Below are 12,770 nucleotides of genomic sequence, written 5' to 3'. Positions count from 1 at the left end.
GCCAGGGTTTTCACGGTTTAATAAATAGACCCCAAAGTAACACTTACGGGTAATACAGTAAATTAACTACAGCCATACCCGTTCATGTGACTGCTATGGGATGGAACAACACAGAGGGGCCCTGTCACATGACTTCATATCAAATCTAGCCAGGCAGTTTTATGAATTGGAAAATAATACTAATGATAAAATGACTGCATATATAATTCAGGCTAAAATGCCAGGTGGCTACTGCTATTTCTAATTCTCTGCCCTATGGTATACTGGGCTGATCCAGAGGTGGTCGCAGTTGCATTCATAACTAAGGGCCGGATATAATGGAGTCTGAGTTGGCCGGAGGTGCGGATCCAGGTAGAATTCAGGCGTGTTTTTAAAATGGCAATCATGTACAAGGCATAAGCCTGCCGTGTAGATGATTGCCGCTTTAATATAAAGCTAGATGCATCATCGCTTGGAAAGTGATAAAATGGAGAGTGAAAAAGCACCAGCCAATCAGCTCCTAACTGCCATGTCACAGGCTGTGTTTGAAAAATGTCAGTTAGAAGCTGATTGGCTGGTGCTTTATCACTCTCCATTTTATCACTTTCCAAGCGATGATGCATCTAGCCCAAAGTCCGAGTTCGGCCGGCAACCCGCACCTCCGGCCAACTCATACTTCATTACATCCGGCTCTGAGTTTGAGAATAAACCTTCACTTTGTCAGATGTCACTAATCAATCACGGCACTTGTGTAGTGTGACTCTGACGCATGCACAGCACACAAATAATGGCTCAACTGCGCAAACATCAGTCCAGCATCCACCTCTGAATCCGGCTCACTGCCAGAAGATGGAGCAGACATCATAACAGGTATGACTCTATGCATACTCCACAACACCTGGGGCTCTTTCCAAACATCACAATCAAAACTGCAATGACCTGCGCCACCGCCGTGCCCCTCCAGCAAGCCCGGGCCTCGGAAAAAGCGGGTTCATAAGAAGAGGGTGGGGCCAATATGATGCAGTTCTAATGAAGCAAATAGTCTGGCCCTGTCTGCATCAGCTGCAACCGGTATCTCCTCTCTGGGCGTCTCCCGGGGAGGAGATCAAAAAAGTCATCAAGTATGAATGAACCTACCTGCAGGTCTGCACTATTTGGAAGCTAACATCGGAACAATGGGCCTAATTCAGACCTGATCGCTCGCTAGGGATTTTTTTGCACTGCTGCGAGAAGATAGTCGCCGCCCACAGGGAAGTGTATTATTGCTTTGCAAGTGTGCGAACGCATGTGCAGCCGAGCGGTACAAAAAAGTTTTGTGCAGTTTCTGAGTTGCCCAGGACTTACTCAGTCGCTGCGATCACTTCAGCCTGTCTGAGACCGGAAATTGACGTCAGACACCCGCCCAGCAAACGCTTGGACATGCCTACGTTTTCCCAAACACTCCCAGAAAACGGTCAGTTGACACCCATAAACGCCCTCTTTCTGTCAATCTCCTTGCGATCGACTGTGCAAATGGATTCTTCATTAAATCCATCGCCCAGCACCGATCCTCTTTGTACCCGTACGATGCGCCTGCGCATTGCAGTACATACGCAAAAAGTTGCTAGCGAGCGATCAACTCGGAATGACCCCCAAAGTCCCACGCCTCCAGCAGCTCGGAGGTGTTACATTTAGCCCACAGTTTTATTGGTGGTCTGGATGCCCAATCCTGAGCCCTCATGGATATATCCCCTGAGTCCTCCTTTGCGAATCTAGTCTCGCTGGCAGCTGAACATTAACTATGGTTATAAGTGATGTATATCGCTGCGATAAGAAATGATTAATAAATAGAGCCATACACAGTGGAGCTATACAAATCAGATAATAATAGTTTACCACATTGAAATGACTGAATGACTGAACATTTGGTGAGATGCTAAAAATAAACATCAGTTGTTTGTCAGCATAGATATGCTCAGATATGACGTACATGCTTTCTGTATGCCAGATTTTTAAAAGGTAATAGATCCTGTTCTGGAAATTGTTCATTATTTAAATTTAGAATGGAGCTTTGTAATCATTCATAGACAACGGGGGTAATTCAGATCTGATTGCTGCTGTGCGTTTTCGCACAGTGGGTGATCAGGTCCTAACTGCGTATGCACCGCAAAACGCACGTGTGTTGGACAACAATGGGCATCACTAGCCAGCGACGGGATGGTGCAAAAAATACGATCACACAGGTTTCCGCAAGGTGATTGGCAGGAAGAGGCCGTTTGTGGCTGGCAACTGACCGTTTATAGGAAGTGTCCGGAAAAACGCAGGCGTGCCCAAGCGTTCTCAGGGAGGGTGTCTGACATCAGCTCCGTGCCCGATCAGCCTGTTGTCATCGCACTGGAGGAGTAAATCCTGGGTTGCGCAGAGACTGCACAAAGTGGATCGCACACTTGCACGGCAAATATACACTCTCCCTGGAGGCGGCGACTAACTGATCGCAGGACAGCAAAATTAGCAGCCCAGCGATCAGATCTGAATTACCCCCAATGTGTAGAGATGTTCAAAACTGTTTAAAAGTGATTCTCAAAGAGGTTTGTTTCAAAGATCAAAACTTAGCAGGAAGCCTAGATAGATTAAAATATTGGAGCAAAATTCAAGCAATGTGACTAGGGATGGCCATCTATGAGTTAACCATTGGTGGTTTACCTTGATTATATAAAACAATTCTCAGCGGAACCGGCAATGGTTTCACCCACCGATGGTCATTCCAGCTCTATTACTAATGGGCTGCTAGCCAATCAGAGCTTGGAGACAAGGTTTCGTGGAAGAGTTGGGTGGCGGAGCTAGGCCAAGTAAGAAACAAAAACATTGGTGGGGAGGGCTCTGTACCATCGATGGTGGAGAACCGTCGGCTATCTACCATCAATAGCAAATCATCTACCATTGGTGGTTAACCATCAATGGCCGATGGCCAACCCTAAACATGACCAAGTTAAAATATGTTTGAGCTTAATGGCAATATTTTTTTTCAAAGTGAACAGCAGACCAGGAAGCATACGTGCCTACTCTCCTGGAAGTTGCTGGGAGATAATAACCGGAACTATGATTATTGCAGTGTTTGCTCATATCTCACAACTGTCCCAAATCCAGCGGGACAGTCCCTCTATTCGGACACTGTCCTGCTGTCCCTCCCGCAGGCAGCAGAGTCCCGCGGGTGGGGGGGGGGGGAGGCAGTTGGCGAGGCTTTGATCACCCGCCTGCTCTGCAAAGCAGCGAGTGATCACTGAATACATGCTGTGCGCACTCACGCTGCATGGCCACTGTTCACCTTTCCTTGACAACTTTGCGGCCGGGCTTCCCTACTTTCTCTCCTCCGAACTCCCCTCTGTCATCCTCGGCGACTTTAACATACCTATTGACATCACTAATGCTGCTTCCACTAATCTTCTTACCCTTTCCACCTCCTTTGGACTTTCTCAATGGACCTTCACCCCTACTCACAATTTTGGCCACTTCCTCGACCTTGTCTTCACCCTCTGATGTGATCTCTCTGATTTCTCAAACTCTCCCTTCCCTCTCTCTGACCACCATCTGCTTTCTTTCACCCTCTCATCCTCCTTTCTCCTCTCTACGCCCAGATCCACCATCACCAGATGTCCTCCCTCGAGACTTTCCTCTCTCCTCTTTCCACCATAACCTGTCCCAACCAAGCAGCCTCCTTTTATAACTCTCCCCTAACCGCTGCTCTTGACTCTGTGGCCCCCCTCTCCTCTGTCCCCCTCCGCTGCTCCAGACCCCAACCCTGGCACACCAAACTAACACGCTTCTTACAAAAATGCTCATGCTCTGCTGAACTCTCCTGGAGGAAATCTCACTCTCTGCCAGACTTCCTCCATTTCAAGTTTATTCTCTCCTCCTACAGCTCTGCTCTTTCCCTTGCCAAGCAATCCTTTTCCAAGTACTCATCTCTTCTCAGTCATCCTGTCCACACCGTCCCTTTGAAACTTTCAACACTCTCCTTCGCCCACCTCCTCCTCCCCTCCCATCCTCCCTCACTGCCACTGACTTTGCCTCCTTCTTCATCTCCAAAATTGAGGATATCCAACATGACATCTCTCCCCGTCACCCCTCTGCTGCCCCCCCCCCCCCCTGCACCCATCATCCCTCCCCTCCATTTATCCCACCCTTTCCTCCATCCGTCCCACTTCAGACAAGGAAGTCCACTCCCTCATCTTATACTCCCCCCCTCCTCCACCTGCCCTCGGACCCCCTTCCCTCCCATCTTCTCCGCTCCCTCTCCCCCACTGCCTGCTCCCACCTTGCTCACCTCTTTAACCTATCGGCATCTTCCCCTCACCATTCAAACATGCTCTGGTCTCAACTATTCTCAAAAAACCCAACCTCGACCCTTCATCACCCACTAACTACCGCCCCATCTCTCTTCTCCCTTTCGCCTCCAAACTACTTGAACGACTGGTCTACAGCCGTCTCACAAGCTACCTCTATGACAACTCCATCCTTGATCCACTACAATCTGGCTTTCGCCCACTCCACTTCACTGAGACTGCCCTGGTGAAAGTCACCAATGACCTGCTTTCAGCCACATCCAGGGGCCACTTCTCTCTGCTCATCCTTCTGGACCTCTCTGCTGCCTTTGACACTGTGGATCATCCGCTCCTCCGCACACTCCAAAACGCTGGCCTCTCTAGCACTATCCTTGACTGGTTTTCTTCTTACCTCACTAACCGCTCCTTCTCTGTGTCTGCCTTCGGCACCACCTCACACCCTTCCATCCTTCCTGTTGGTGTCCCTCAGGATTCTGTCCTTGGCCCTCTTCTGTTCTCCCTGTATACCTCTTCCCTGGGTGTGTTCATTAACTCCTTTGGCCTTCAATACCACCTCCATGCTGATGACACACAACTCTACCTCTCCTCTCCTGATCGGTCCCCCTCTGTCCTCTCTCAGGTTTCCAGCTGCGTCTCCGCAATCTCCTCCTGGATGTCTGAGCGTTCTCTGAAGCTCAACATGGACAAAACTGAACTTATCATCTTTCCCCCATCCAGAGCAACACCCCCTATCAATATCTCTATCACTGTTGACAACACCACCATCTCCCCCGTTCCCCAACTCCGCTGCTTGGGCATCACTCTTCACTCCTCCCTCTCCTTTGCACCCCACATCCAAGCTCTGGCACAATCCTGGCGGTTCCAGCTACGCAACATTGCTCGCATCAGGCCATTTCTCTCCCAGATTGCAACTAAACTTATTATCCACTCACTGGTCATCTCATGACTCAACTACTGCAGTGTTCTCACTGGCCTCGCTTGCTCCCATCTTGCTCCCCTCCAATCTGTCCGGAACTCAACAGCTAGGCTTATCTTCCTCTCCTGCCGCTCCACATCTGCCACTCCCCTTCGACAAAATCTACAGAATCCTCTTTAAACTCCTCACCCTCACATACAAGGCCATCTCTAATTCCACTGCTCTCTACATCCTCTCCCTCCACATTCCCTCCCGTCCCCTACGGTCGACCAATGACTATCGCCTCCCCACCGCCCTGGTCAATGCTTCCCATGCTCGAGTTCAATACTATGCCCATGCTGCACACCTTCAGTGGAACGCTCTCCCCCGCGCCATTAGACTCTCCCCGACCTTGCAAAGCTTCAAACGGGCACTAAAAACCCACCTATTCATCAAAGCATACCCTCCCGACGCATAACCTAATCCTGAGGCCGCTCCTCCATCCCCCTGCCTCATGCCTTGAACATCTCAGCTTTGCTTACATACTGCAATGAGGCTACCTCCCGCTTGCTTGCACCTCATGTCATCTGTCTGTCGACCCTTCCCACTAGATTGTTAGCTCTTCAGAGCAGGGCCCTCTTTCCTCTTGTTATCTAAGCCCTCTTCTCGACACATTTCACTCGCAGCTCTCCTACTCAGCGACCATCTTTACCCGCTTTTTCTCCTGCTGGTAAAGGCTCATCTCCATCTATGGCCACCAGCCCCAAGTAGTACGATGACTACTCCCTCACTACTTACATTTAGCTGTATTATGTCTTGAGAATTGTGGTGCTCTTTGTTACCTGTTATTTATTTAGTGTAATGCTAAGTTTTGTTTTCCTGTACTGTACTTTGTACGGCGCTGCGAAACACTTGTGGTGCATTATAAATAAAATGTAATAATAATAATAATGTATTCACCGCTGGGAGGTGAGCAGGTGGCTGTCCAGCTGCTTCGGGGGCGCTGGGCAGTGTTGCTAGGACACGCCCACTCAGATGAGGCCACGCCCTCGGGCGAGGTCATGTCCATTCCACTCGAGGCCACACCCCTTTATCGGGTCGCACGCAGGTGTGCCGTGCAAGCTTCCCGTCCCCTGAAACCATAAAGCTGGCAGGTATGGCTTGCCTTATGGACACACTAAGGTATATATTTACTAAATTGCAGGTTTTTAGAAGTGGAGATGTTGCCCATAGCAACCAATCAGGTTCATATTATTTTCTAGCACCTTCTAAAAGATAATAGCTAAAATCTGATTGGTTGCTATGGGCAACATGTCCACTTCTATAGACCTGCACTTTAGTAAATATACCCATAACACTGAATGTTATCCATAGCTCCTTGCTGGAACAGAGGCGCATTCTTTACTGACTGACACATTTTAAAATATATCCGCAGGTGTTTCTTATTATTTTCACTTATTGGCCCTCATTCCGAGTTGTTCGCTCGGTAAAAATCTTCGCATCGCAGCGATTTTCCGCTTAATGCGCATGCGCAATGTCCGCACTGCGACTGCGCCAAGTAAATTTGCTATGCAGTTAGGATTTTTACTCACGGCTTTTTCATCGTTCTGGTGATCGTAATGTGATTGACAGGAAATGGGTGTTACTGGGCGGAAACAGGCCGTTTTATGGGCGTGTGGGAAAAAACGCTACCGTTTCCGGAAAAAACGCAGGAGTGGCCGGAGAAACGGGGGAGTGTCTGGGCGAACGCTGGGTGTGTTTGTGACGTCAAACCAGGAACGCCAAGCACTGAACTGATCGCAGATGCCGAGTAAGTCTGGAGCTACTCTGAAACTGCTACGAGGTGTGTAATCGCAATATTGCGAATACATCGTTCGCAATTTTAAGAAGCTAAGATTCACTCCCAGTAGGCAGCGGCTTAGCATGAGCAAATCTGCTAAAATTCACTTGCGAGCGAACAACTCGGAATGAGGGCCATTATGTGCAAATTGTGAGTAAACCTGTAAAGCATGCCCTGTTAGTGTGTCCCGAGGACTGGATGTAAGAAGCATTGGTTTACTGTAACACTTTTAAGACTGCAAATTTGAACTCTAAGCCGCGGTCTTCAGACCTGGGACACAGCAGTCAAACTGAAACCAAATGGGACCAAAATCATTCTCATACCGCACTCAAGTTCACCATATTAACAGCAGGGACATTCCTATGCCCTATGAAACTCGCTTCGCTATAAGTCTCCCCTGCAGCATGGTCTTGCGGAAAAGGGGTGTGATTTTGAGGAAAAAGGGGTGTGGCCTAACAGCCCCGCTCCTGTTTCCATCACTCGCGGGGTCCGGGAGATGCTGAGCTGCCCCCGGAGACTTCTGTGGCTATTTCACTGTTACAGGAGCCGAGTGATATACGTAATGAGCTGATATTTTGGTCCCGGGAGCATCCCGCACCCCCCTAATGATGCCTCTGAGTAACAGACAAACCCAAGTGAACTTCAGACTCAGGGTCCAAGCTTATCTCTATGCCGTCCTATGCCAGCAATGCTCCCCTAACCTGTGATATCATTATGTTATGTCTAGGGGGTGGGGCCACCAGCACTAGGAAGTAGAGCTCTCCCCAGAGCTTCCAGGGGACGCTCCAGGCACCGCTGCAACGGTGCTACAGGCTCCAGGCACACTGCAAGCCAAATGCTGGTCCCATAGGACAGCAACTGTGTCACCCAAGGATCCAGCACCCTAGTCAATGACACCACCCAGACACCCTTAGTTACGATCCTGTTCACACTGGTTCATATTATTACTTAGAGCGTCTCTAACAAGGGCTGTATAATAAGGTATATGCCAAACATTTTAAACACAAAGCAGTAGTTGTTAGCTATTTACAGATCTAATGCGGGTACTAAGCACATATTTAAACTTAAGTCAGGATTTGATTGGTACTAGGGATGACTTGGTAAACATTTATATACATAGCGGACCTTATGTAATAGCCTGCAGGCAAGGGCGCAATTCTGGTGAGTTAGCCGCTATTTTTAAATCTGCAATAACTTGACAGGCAAAACCTTGTTGGTATTGCCTTAAAAAAGAAGGCAATCATGAGACCGCCTGGCGGGATCCCAGCGTTCACAATGCCGCCGCCGGAATACCGACTGGCAGTGAAATGTTGCCGCCGGAATACTGGCGCCACAGGCTTTTCTCCCTATATGGGTGTCCACAACACCCATAGAGGGAGAATATAACCTGTGGCGAGCGCAGCGCGTCACCGTGCCCGCAGCTTTCTAGCGTTCCCCCCGCTACCGGCATACTGGTGGCCGGTATCCCGCTGTCGGGATCATGACAGCCGTGATCCCGGCCGCCGGTAAAACATATCTATTCCTTTAAAAATACATGCTAAGTTGCTGAATGGAATCTGTCCCTGCATCTGGCAGGGTATTACATAAGGGGGTGATTGTGAACAGAAGGCTTGAGGCGCTCTGGCTCAGAGAGAACAAGAATCCCGGAGACAGGTTAGGCAGAACTCTTCCAGACAGGCAGAGAGCTCCCACACACTCCTCCGTTCAACCCTAAGAAATTCTCCTTGTCCCTGATTTTTAAACTGTATAGTCTTAGAGGTAGCTTGTTCCTCCCACGCACACTCTGTGCTGTATGAGTCAGGCTGGAGCAAGCATCAGAAACTGGAGCCACTTACCCAGATCATGTCAATTCCTGACAGCATCCTATGGCAACAGACCCACACGTTTAAAAGAACACCCCAACATTTAGGAGGTCATTAGCTGCTTATTATATCAAGCCCAACAAATTAATTTTAGCAAATCTAAGCAGAAACAACTTACAACTTAATTGGGAATTAAATGGATGGTTGCTAAACTAGAAAAGGAAATTTTAGCACAGTAATAACAAAAAAAATCCCATAGCAATAATGACCTACTGCTGCAATAAAACCCGGTTGGTTCTATATCGGAGGGGCTGAAGGGACCTTGTGACGTATTGAGGGGAGGAGCTACGTCACCAGGGGGAGGAGCTACGGGCGAACAGGGTACCCGAAAAGTACCCTCGCGGGCTCGCTTCGCTCGCCACGCTTCGGGCACGGTGGCTCGCTCCGCTCCGCTTCGCTCACCACCTAATTACTAAAGGTAATAGTTGGTGGCGTGGATAGTAGAGGAACTATCCCGCTGGCCTAGCTCCTCCCCCTTGCGTCGTAACTCCTCCCCCTTACGGAAAAGGTCCCTTAGCCCACTTGATTCTAGCATCTACCATAAAACCCCGGTCATTTACAAGTCTGAAATCACATCCCAGTGAAAATCTGGACAACAGAAATCTATCAATTAAAAAAAAAACAGATGGAGGTAAAATCTATACCTATATATATATATATATATATATATATATAATATTATTGTCATTTTTGTTTGTTCGTTTCGGCATCACACAAAAACTATGGGATGAATTCGGATGGCGTTCTCACTATTGTATACCTAGAAAGAAACTGAGGTATGTATGATCTCAATGTGACATCAGGAAAGGAAAGAACAGACGCAGGCTCCTCAAGTCCAAAATAACTATATGTACTATAGAAATATAAATTTGTGGGGAGAAATATACTTCTAGGGAGTTTTATGAACTATGGAGAAGACAAACAATTTTCAGAAGCCATCCACGCGAGCCAAGCTGCAGCCAAATGCTAGCATTGATATATATTCTCTTGCAGTAATCCCAAATCTTTAAAATAAATAGATAATAAATAATAAAAAATGTTTGTTTGTTTTTTAAATACAAGCTTTCTAGATATAATAGCCCTTTTTTGACACTCCTTTAAAAATAACAATTCAATGTTTCTGATAACCGTAAGGACACATTTCCCCCAGTTATAACATCACCCCCCAGACACCAATTCCCATATATGCTGCTGCTAAGAGTTCTATGACAGAGACCAGCAGCACATTATCTCTCCTGCTACAGATTAGAAAGAACGACTCTTTAATTCTTCCCCTGTGAGAGACACACATTACATTAACATCTCACCTCAGCCTCTGCGAGACCACACGAACATTGCTGATCCCTGATTCCGAAGCTCCTCAGTACATCACTCCATTAATCCCTCCCCACCTGTAACCTGCAGACCATCCCTCCATTAACCCCTCCACTTGTGTAGCCTTACTCTTTCAGAGCTGATGAACAGACGGGAACTTGGCTGTGAACGGGTCTGAATATGTTGCTTTACATTCTCTACCAGATATGTATGTTTCATTATTAACACTATTACTAGCAGAGAGCTACTCCACAAATAGGCACAGAACAGCATCACTCCACTGACGTCTTCACCAACAGAGCATTGCTCCAGTAACCATTCTTCCAATTCCTGCAGGGTATCTTTGTTCAAGATAGTTGCTAAGCAGAGCATTACTCCATTTAAGCCATAATAGAGCCAAAGATAGTTTTATTAATAGATAGATAGATAGATAGATAGATAGATAGATAGATAGATAGATAGATAGATAGATAGATAGGACCAGCATATCGGATTGCGCTTTACAATTGGAGTTATTATGGATGCAGAGCATTTATACTACCAATGTTTTCCATAGCATTGCTCCATTAATATTTTGACTAAGATACATGCAAAACGTAACCAAAGAAGTGGTCTGCAGAGCATCACGCCTTCGTCATCTCATCAAACAACGCTCCATTGTCATTTCTATTAAAATAAACCTGCAGAACATAATTCCATAAAGACACACAATAAGACAGACTGTTCAGTCTCCGCAACCCCCTGTTCCATGTCCATTTACCTCTCTTCTGTCAAAGACCAGCTGTCGTACACTGATTTCTCCATCACATCTGAACTCACAGATACCTTCACACTAGGATTCTACACAGCGCTAGTTGTTGTGGAACTACAAGACACAGCATGCACTGTCAGCCGTGTTTTGTTGCTTGTAGTTCCACAGTAGCTGTGAAATCAGATTGCCTACCCCTGTTCCAAAGACATGCAGAGCATTGCTCCAATAACCTACAGTAAGTCCACTTCCATCTACACCTGTGTGCAGAGTATTAATGTTGCCTACCTGCAGAATGTTGCTCTCTTTTTGCCCATGCAGAATGTCGCGCATTACTTACTCCCCCTCATCTATGCAGAACATCAACTTCTTCATCTAAAGTGATCCTTTTCCTCTCCCACTGAACAAAGTGTCAGCGCCTCAGGTTTTACCTTACAGACTATTACTCCTTTAAGTATTGCTAATTAGGATTTATTTACAGTACAGCCAATTGAAGAGTCCACTCCTGAAAATGTGTGTTCTATTTCATCTGTCTCTTCATTGAGAATCCTATACCCAAGTTATAGAAAGCATTGCTGCACAGCACCATTCCCAATTTCTGTTCTTATTAAATAACTATTGCAAACTACTACATGCAGCTTTGCCTTCTTATAGCTGACAGCATTTATCCTGAGACCACAACTGCCCCCCTCTGCGCAGAACAAGCTCCCATTACCCTCTTCACTTACCTGCTGCCATTTATAGTTGCCGGTCAGGTGCCAGACCTGTAGCTCAGAGGATGCGATTATCCACTGACAGCATAGTCTGGTAGCCAAATTGGCAAGCAATGAGGGGCTGGAATAGGATTCAGTCTTCCCTCTGATTGGGCACAGAAAAAGGCAGTATTTACATGAGACCCCATCTGACTCCCACACACTTCTCCTCTCCTCCCTCACACACTCAGTAATATCTCACATTTCTCACTTTATTTTGCTACTTTCCCGCACTCACTTAAGAATTAGTTTGTTTTACAGTCAATCAACTCTCCCAAATTCATTTTATCATGCACTTATCCCTCAGTCTGTTACGCTCTCCTCCCTAAAGCAGTGGCAATAACAGTTAATAAGAGACAGATACATATCTGCAGCTACAGATTCAGGCTTATTTAAAAAAAAAAAGCAAAACAAACAATAATGATAATAGCCTTAAATCAGACTGTTAGATTGTCTACGAAGAAATACACCAGTTATCTGCACAAGTGGAGGCAGCCTATGCATTGACTACAAAGTAGCTACGTCAGTCTGCCAGTCTACACTCACACTCACAATACCCCATCTCACCACTCACATTCTATATTTGTAATGATTTCCTACCATAGTCTCTTCTCACACTCTCATGCTGCACTCCTTCATACTGTACTCCCTTCCATGTTCTCCTTGCTTACTTTTGTTATGCACACCTTCTAAACTCTACTCCATGGCCCTCATTCCGAGTTGTTCGCTCGCAAGCTGCTTTTAGCAGATTTACTCACGCTAAGCCGCCGCCTACTGGGAGTGAATCTTAGCTTCTTAAAATTGCGACCGACGTATTCGCAATATTGCGATTACACCTCTCTTAGCAGTTTCTGAGTAGCTCCAGACTTACTCGGCATCTGCGATCAGTTCAGTGCTTGTCGTTCCTGGTTTGACGTCATAAACACACCCAGCGTTCGCCCAGACACTCCTCCGTTTCTCCAACCACTCCCGCGTTTTTCCCAGAAACGGTAGCGTTTTTCCGCACACACCCATAAAACGGCCAGTTTCCGCCCAGTAACACCCACTTCCTGTCAATC

General features: G+C 47.0%; 1 protein-coding gene across 4 annotated transcripts in view; it reads right to left on the bottom strand.

The window, feature by feature from the left end:
• The window catches only part of LZTS1 (leucine zipper tumor suppressor 1), a 41,239-nt gene extending 29,444 nt beyond the window's left edge, over positions 1-11,795 (bottom strand). For 2 of the 4 annotated variants that reach the window (XM_063931828.1, XM_063931831.1), the window contains exon 1: positions 11,689-11,795. The gene's annotated coding sequence lies outside the window, so the exon portion shown is untranslated. Of the gene's footprint in view, positions 1-10,205; positions 10,308-11,248; positions 11,284-11,688 lie in introns of those variants that run through there. The other 2 variants (XM_063931830.1, XM_063931829.1) reach the window with 2 other exon arrangements.
• Between the last annotated feature and the right edge of the window lie 975 nt (positions 11,796-12,770).

This window comes from Pseudophryne corroboree, chromosome 6 (genome assembly GCF_028390025.1).
Source record: "Pseudophryne corroboree isolate aPseCor3 chromosome 6, aPseCor3.hap2, whole genome shotgun sequence".
NCBI lineage: Eukaryota > Metazoa > Chordata > Amphibia > Anura > Myobatrachidae > Pseudophryne > Pseudophryne corroboree.
The sequence above is the reverse complement of the archived record's forward strand: the minus strand, read 5'-3'. Positions and strand labels throughout refer to the sequence as shown.